We start from the raw sequence: 7,500 nt of genomic DNA on the forward strand, positions 1-7,500 counted from the left end.
AAAAGGAAGAGGGTCCCCATCCGCCTGAACACCGGACGGCCCCGCGGTTGGGGTGCCGGCCCGCGAAGGGCCCTTCCCGTCGCGAACGTCAGCGCCACATCGATCGGCGGGCGCGAGAGGAGCGGGCCCCCCCTCCCTCCGGGGGGCGCCGACACTCGGAGCTCGGCTCCCGGCCGCTGCGGGGCCCGTGAGCTAAGAGCCGGGCAAAGCGGGCCGTCTCGGCGGAGGGCCGGGTGCTGGCCTCCGCCCTCAAACGGGCCCGCTCCCCCCCTCCCACGCCGGGCAGGGTCGGGTACAATACTCGGATTGATCCCCTAGGCTGAGCTCCGGTTCTCACAGGCTCTGAAAAACCTGTCCTCAGAAATCTCCTCACACAATCCTCGAAAGGCAGGTCGAAAAAGCCAAAGCCCCGCCTTCGGCGGTACGAAACTGGAACTGGGCGCCACCTCGTGGTTCCCTCGGTCGGCCGAGACGGCGTGGGGCGACCCCTTCCGGACATCCGCGAGACGACCGGCCGTCAGGTCAACCCATTCGCTCCAAAGGGGTTGACCTGGTGGCCGAGAGGGGACTTTGAAAATTTTTCGGACTTGGAAAACTTTTTTTTTTTTTTTCTTCCCCCAGCCCGCTTCCTCCGGGTTGACCCGGTGGCCGAGCGTCTCGCCGTCCCCGGACGCGGCGAGGGACTGCCTCCCGGCCGTCAGGATCGGGCCCACGGAAGTCTGATTTTAAAAAAAATTGGCCGACGCCACCGCGGAGGGCTACCCGGGCACCCCGGGCCCCGGAGCCGGAAAAGGGAAAAAAAGGATCGGGCCCACTAGAGACATGGACCCGGCCGCCAAGCAGGCCGCCCTGGGCTGACCCTCCCCGGCCGCAGCGAGGGACTGCCTCCCGGCCGACAGGATCGGGCCCCTGGAAGTCTGGGGGTGGGGGGGGGGGAAATCGCCCCACGCCCCCGAGGAGGGCTGCCCGGGCGGGCCTGGCCCCGGAGCTCGGAAAAAAAAAAAGGATCGGGCCCACTAGAGACATGGACCAGGCCGCCCTGGGCTCACCTTCCCCGGCCGCAGCGAGGGACTGCCTCCCGGTCGACTGGATCGGGCCCCTGGAAGTCTGGAAAAAGAAGAATGGAACCTGACGCCTCCGAGGAGGGGGCGCCCAGGGAAGGAGGGAGATCCGGGTTGACCTGCTGACCGGACGGGAAAGAGGCCACCGGGCGTCCCCCCCCTTAAAACCTAGGGGTTGACCTGGTGGCCGGAAAGCGAACCGGCCAGCAGGTGAACCCTTTCGATTCCACGGGTTGACCTGGTGCCCGGGAAGCGAACCGGCCAGCAGGTGAACCCGTTCGATTCCACGGGTTGACCTGGTGCCCGGGAAGCGAACCGGCCAGCAGGTGAACCCGTTCGATTCCACGGGTTGACCTGGTGCCCGGGAAGCGAACCGGCCAGCAGGTGAACCCGTTCGATTCCACGGGTTGACCTGGTGCCCGGGAGGGGACTCTGAAAATTTTTCAGCCCTTTCGACTCGGGGTTGACCTGGTGGCCGAGAGGGGACTCGCACGGCAGGCAAGCCGCCCTGGGCTCACCCTCCCCGGCCGCAGCGAGGGACTGCCACCCGGCCGACTGGATCGGGCCCCTGGAAGTCTGGAAAAAAGAATGGAACCTGACGCCTCCGAGGAGGGGGCGCCCAGGGAAGGAGGGAGATCCGGGTTGACCTGCTGACCGGACGGGAAAGAGGCCACCGGGCGTCCCCCCCCTTAAAACCTAGGGGTTGACCTGGTGGCCGGAAAGCGAACCGGCCAGCAGGTGAACCCGTTCGATTCCACGGGTTGACCTGGTGCCCGGGAAGCGAACCGGCCAGCAGGTGAACCCGTTCGATTCCACGGGTTGACCTGGTGCCCGGGAAGCGAACCGGCCAGCAGGTGAACCCGTTCGATTCCACGGGTTGACCTGGTGCCCGGGAGGGGACTCTGAAAATTTTTCAGCCCTTTCGACTCGGGGTTGACCTGGTGGCCGAGAGGGGACTCGCACGGCAGGCAAGCCGCCCTGGGCTCACCCTCCCCGGCCGCAGCGAGGGACTGCCTCCCGGTCGACTGGATCGGGCCCCTGGAAGTCTGGAAAAAAGAATGGAACCTGACGCCTCCGAGGAGGGGGCGCCCAGGGAAGGAGGGAGATCCGGGTTGACCTGCTGACCGGACGGGAAAGAGGCCACCGGGCGTCCCCCCCCCCTTAAAACCTAGGGGTTGACCTGGTGGCCGGAAAGCGAACCGGCCAGCAGGTGAACCCGTTCGATTCCACGGGTTGACCTGGTGCCCGGGAAGCGAACCGGCCAGCAGGTGAACCCGTTCGATTCCACGGGTTGACCTGGTGCCCGGGAAGCGAACCGGCCAGCAGGTGAACCCGTTCGATTCCACGGGTTGACCTGGTGCCCGGGAAGCGAACCGGCCAGCAGGTGAACCCGTTCGATTCCACGGGTTGACCTGGTGCCCGGGAGGGGACTCTGAAAATTTTTCAGCCCTTTCGACTCGGGGTTGACCTGGTGGCCGAGAGGGGACTCGCACGGCAGGCAAGCCGCCCTGGGCTCACCCTCCCCGGCCGCAGCGAGGGACTGCCACCCGGCCGACTGGATCGGGCCCCTGGAAGTCTGGAAAAAAGAATGGAACCTGACGCCTCCGAGGAGGGGGCACCCAGGGAAGGAGGGAGATCCGGGTTGACCTGCTGACCGGACGGGAAAGAGGCCACCGGGCGTCCCCCCCCCCTTAAAACCTAGGGGTTGACCTGGTGGCCGGAAAGCGAACCGGCCAGCCGGTGAACCCGTCCGATTCCACGGGTTGACCTGGTGGCCGGGAAGCGAACCGGCCAGCAGGTGAACCCGTTCGATTCCACGGGTTGACCTGGTGCCCGGGAGGGGACTCTGAAAATTTTTCAGCCCTTTCGACTCGGGGTTGACCTGGTGGCCGAGAGGGGACTCGCACGGCAGGCAAGCCGCCCTGGGCTCACCCTCCCCGGCCGCAGCGAGGGACTGCCACCCGGCCGACTGGATCGGGCCCCTGGAAGTCTGGAAAAAAGAATGGAACCTGACGCCTCCGAGGAGGGGGCGCCCAGGGAAGGAGGGAGATCCGGGTTGACCTGGTGACCGGACGGGAAAGAGGCCACCGGGCGTCCCCCCCTTAAAACCTAGGGGTTGACCTGGTGGCCGGAAAGCGAACCGGCCAGCCGGTGAACCCGTCCGATTCCACGGGTTGACCTGGTGGCCGGGAAGCGAACCGGCCAGCAGGTGAACCCGTTCGATTCCACGGGTTGACCTGGTGCCCGGGAGGGGACTCTGAAAATTTTTCAGCCCTTTCGACTCGCGGTTGACCTGGTGGCCGAGAGGGGACTCGCACGGCAGGCAAGCCGCCCTGGGCTGACCCTCCCCGGCCGCAGCGAGGGACTGCCTCCCGGCCGACAGGATCGGGCCCCTGGAAGTCTGGGGGGGGGGGGGAATCGCCCCACGCCTCCGAGGAGGGCTGCCCGGGCGGGCCTGGCCCCGGAGCTCGAAAAAAAAAAAAAGGATCGGGCCCACTAGAGACATGGACCAGGCCGCCCTGGGCTCACCCTCCCCGGCCGCAGCGAGGGACTGCCTCCCGGCCGACTGGATCGGGCCCCTGGAAGTCTGGGGGGGGGGGGGGAAATGGAACCTGACGCCTCCGAGGAGGGGACGCCCAGGGAAGGAGGGAGATCCGGGTTGACCTGGTGACCGGACGGGAAAGAGGCCACCGGGCGTGCCCCCGTTAAAACCCCTAGGGGTTGACCTGGTGGCCGGAAAGCAAACCGGCCACTGGGTAGGCCGGTCGGCAACCTAGGGGTTGACCTGGTGGCCGGGAAGCGAACCGGCCAGCAGGTGAACCCGTCCGATTCCACGGGTTGACCTGGTGCCCGGGAGGGGACTCTGAAAATTTTTCAGCCCTTTCGACTCGGGGTTGACCTGGTGGCCGAGAGGGGCCTCGCACGGCAGGCAAGCCGCCCTGGGCTCACCCTCCCCGGCCGCAGCGAGGGACTGCCCCTCCCCACCCCCCGGCTGACAGGATCGGGCGCACTGGAAGTCCGGGACAGTATTTTCCCCGACGCCGGGGAGGGCGGGCGGAGGGGCTCTGGCGGCCAGCCCGGGCCCCGGAGCTCGAAAAGGAAAAAAGGACCGGGCCCGCGAGAGACGGGGGCCCTGCCGCAGGGGGGGGGGCAGTCCGACCGGGGCTCACCGTGCGGCAGGCCCGGGCGTCGGCAGGGGAAAGCGGGCGAGGAGGCGCGGGGCCGGGTGCCTACGGCCATACCGGACCGAACGCCCCCGATCCCGTCCGATCTCGGAAGGTAAACCGTCCCGGGCCTGGCTAGTACTTGGATGGGTGACCGCCTGGGAATCCCAGGTGCCGTAGGCAGCTTTTCCCGGTCCGAGTCAGCTCTCTCTCCTTTTCTGGGGGGGAAGGAGAGGGGGGGACGGGCCGGAAAGCCCCTCGTCGCTCCTGCCGAGTCGGAGGTCGCGGCCGCAGGTCACGGGTCTGGGCGCCTGGGGTCCGGCTCCCCACCCACCCGGCTTCCTCCGCGGAGGACCCCCCCCGGGGCCACCGAAGCCGCTGGGGGAGACGCCGGGCATGGGGCGGACTGGCCCGGACCCTCCCGGCCGCCGGCCCGCAGGTCCGCCCCGAATCCCCCCCCGCGGCCACCCAGGCCAGGCCTGGCCAGGCGGGACGGACGGCGGGTGTCCAGCGCCCAGCGGCTTCCTCCAGCGGGGACCCACGGACCCCAAAGCCGCAGGGGGAGGCCCCGGGCCTGGGACGGACTCGCTCGGACCCCCTGCGCCCGGCCGCCGGCCCGCGGGACCGCCCCGAATCCCCCCGCGGCCACCCAGGCCAGGCCTGGCCAGGCGGGACGGACGGCGGGTGTCCAGCGCCCAGCGGCTTCCTCCAGCGGGGACCCACGGACCCCAAAGCCGCAGGGGGAGACCCCAGGCCCGGGACCGACTCGCTCGGACCCCCCGCCTCCCCTGCGCCCGGCCGCCGCGGCCCGCGGGACCGCCCCGAATCCCCCCGCGGCCACCCAGGCCAGGCCTGGCCAGGCGGGACGGACGGCGGGTGTCCAGCTCCCAGTGGCTTCCGCCAGCGGGGACCCACGGACCCCAAAGCCGCAGGGGGAGGCCCCGGGCCCGGGACGGACTCGCTCGGACCCCCCGCCTCCCCTGCGCCCGGCCCCCGGCCCGCGGGACCGCCCCGAATCCCCCCGCGGCCATCCAGGCCAGGCCTGGCCTGGCGGGCCGGTGTGCAGCTCCCCCGGGCTTCCTCCCCCGACGACCCGCGCCCCCCTGAGCCGCAGGCGGAGACCCCGGCCCCGGGGCGGACCGGCCCGGGCTCGCCCGAGCCCCCTGCGCCCGGCCCGCAGGACCGCCCCCCCGAATCCCCCGGGAGAGGCCCGGCCTGCACGCCACTGACGACCCGCGGCCCCCAAAGTCGCAGGAGGCGCCCCCCCCCCCCCGGTTAGCCCCGTCTCGCTCCGCGCCCCCCGCCCCTCGCTGCCGGGACCGGGCGCCGCCCCAGAGTCAGCCGCAGCCGGCCGGCCTGAGAGCTGCCCTCCTGTGGACGACGGTGAGTTTACCTTGATACTAACCGGCCGTCAGCCAGGTCAACCCCATTGCTAGACTGGGGTGGACCTGGTGGCCGAGTGGGGACTTGGAACATTTGACAGCTGCTTCCCGGGGCTTGACCGGTTGTCCTGAACGCCCCCCACCCCCACCCCCAGCCCCCGGCTCCTGCTCCCCTCTCCCCAGCCTCGGTGCTCCGCTCCCTGCCTCGGAGGCTGCCTCTCTGCGGCGCCTGCATCGCCTCCGAGGACGCGCACCCTCCGGAGGCTGGACGTAAACCCACCACTGCCGCCGACCCGGCTCTCCGAGGGACGACTGTGAGGCCCCCCACCCCACCCCACCCCCGGACCGCCCTGGGGACGACTGCTAAGCCTCCCCCACCGGACCGCCCGGGGGAAGACTGCGACGCCTCCCGCCAGGCCCCCACCCAGCCTGGGGGAAGACTGCTAAGCCTCCCCCCCACACACACACACACACACTGTCGGGGGATGACGATTAAGCCTCTCCCGGACTGCCCGGGGGAAGACTATTAAGCCTCCCCTGGAACCACTATTAAGCCTGCCCCCGGAGTCCTCGGGGGATGACTGCTAAGCCTCCCCCACCGGACCACCCGGGGCAAGACTGCTAAGCCTCCCTCCCACACACACACACACTGTCAGGGGAGGACTATTAAGCTTTCCCGCTGGAGCGCCCGGGGCGGACGACTGTTAAGCCTGCCCCCGGAGTCCTCGGGGGAGGACTATTAAGCTTTCCCCCCTGGAGCGCCCGGGGGGGGGGGGGGGGGGGACGACTATTAAGCCTGGCCCCCGGAGTCCTCGGGGGACGACTATTAAGCCTCCCCCGGACCTGCTCCCTCTCGACTATTAAGCCCCCCCTCTGCGGTCCTCAGCACCACTGCCGCGCTGCCCTGGGAGTGGGGTGACATCCGGTCCGGAAAGCAAACCGGCCACCAGGTCAACCCGTCGAATCCAATGGGTTGACCTGGTGGCCGGAAAGCAAACCGGTCGCCAGGTCAACCCGTCGAATCCAATGGGTTGACCTGGTGGCCGGAAAGCAAACCGGCCGCCAGGTCAACCCAGTAGATTCAGCGGGTTGACCTGGTGGCCGAACGGGGACTTTGAAAATTTGACAGCCGCTTCCCGGGGGTTGACCTGTTGTCCCGGTGGGGACTTTGAACATTTGACAGCCGCCTCCCAGGGCTTGACCTGTTGTCCCGGTGGGGACTTTGAACATTTGACAGCCGCCTCCCAGGGCTTGACCTGTTGTCCCGGGGGGGACTTTGAACATTTTACAGCCGCTTCCCGGGGCTTGACCTGGTGGCCGAGTGGGGACTTTGAACATTTGACAGCCGCTTCCCGGGGGTTGACCTGTTGTCCTGAACGCCCCCCACCTCCCCCCCCCCGGCTCCTGCTCCCCACTCCCCAGCCTCGGTGCTCCGCTCCCTGCCTCGGAGGCTGCCTCTCTGCGGCGGCTGCATCGCGTCCGAGGACGCTCACCCTCCGGAGGCTGGATGTAAAGCCTGACACCCGCCACCGCCGCCGACACGGCTCTCGGAGGGACGACTCTGAGGCCTCCCCCCACCCCCGGACCGCCCTGGGGACGACTGCTAAGCCTCCCCCCCGCCCACACCCACACCCACACTGTCGGGGGATGACTCTTAAGCCTCTCCCGGACTGCCTGGGGAACGACTATTAAGCCTGCCCCCCCCGGAGCACTCGGGGGACGACTATTAAGCCTCCCGCGGACTGCCCGGGGGATGACTATTAAGCCTCCCCTGGAAGGACTATTAAGCCTCCCCCGGACTGGCCGGGGGACGCCTATTAAGCCTATCCTCGGGGGAGGACTATTAAGCTTTTCCCCCTGGAGCGCCCGGGGGGACGACGATTAAGCCTGGCC

At 69.2% G+C, this 7,500-nt stretch overlaps 1 non-coding gene across 1 annotated transcript; it reads left to right on the plus strand.

Moving 5' to 3' along the window:
- Nucleotides 1–4,289: 4,289 nt before the first annotated feature.
- LOC135979106 (5S ribosomal RNA) lies at nt 4,290–4,408 on the plus strand. Its single transcript, XR_010596431.1, has one exon. It is a non-coding gene; the product is annotated as a 5S ribosomal RNA (ribosomal RNA).
- Nucleotides 4,409–7,500: the final 3,092 nt, after the last annotated feature.

Source organism: Chrysemys picta, unplaced genomic scaffold, assembly GCF_011386835.1.
Source record: "Chrysemys picta bellii isolate R12L10 unplaced genomic scaffold, ASM1138683v2 scaf654, whole genome shotgun sequence".
Classification (NCBI taxonomy): domain Eukaryota; kingdom Metazoa; phylum Chordata; order Testudines; family Emydidae; genus Chrysemys; species Chrysemys picta.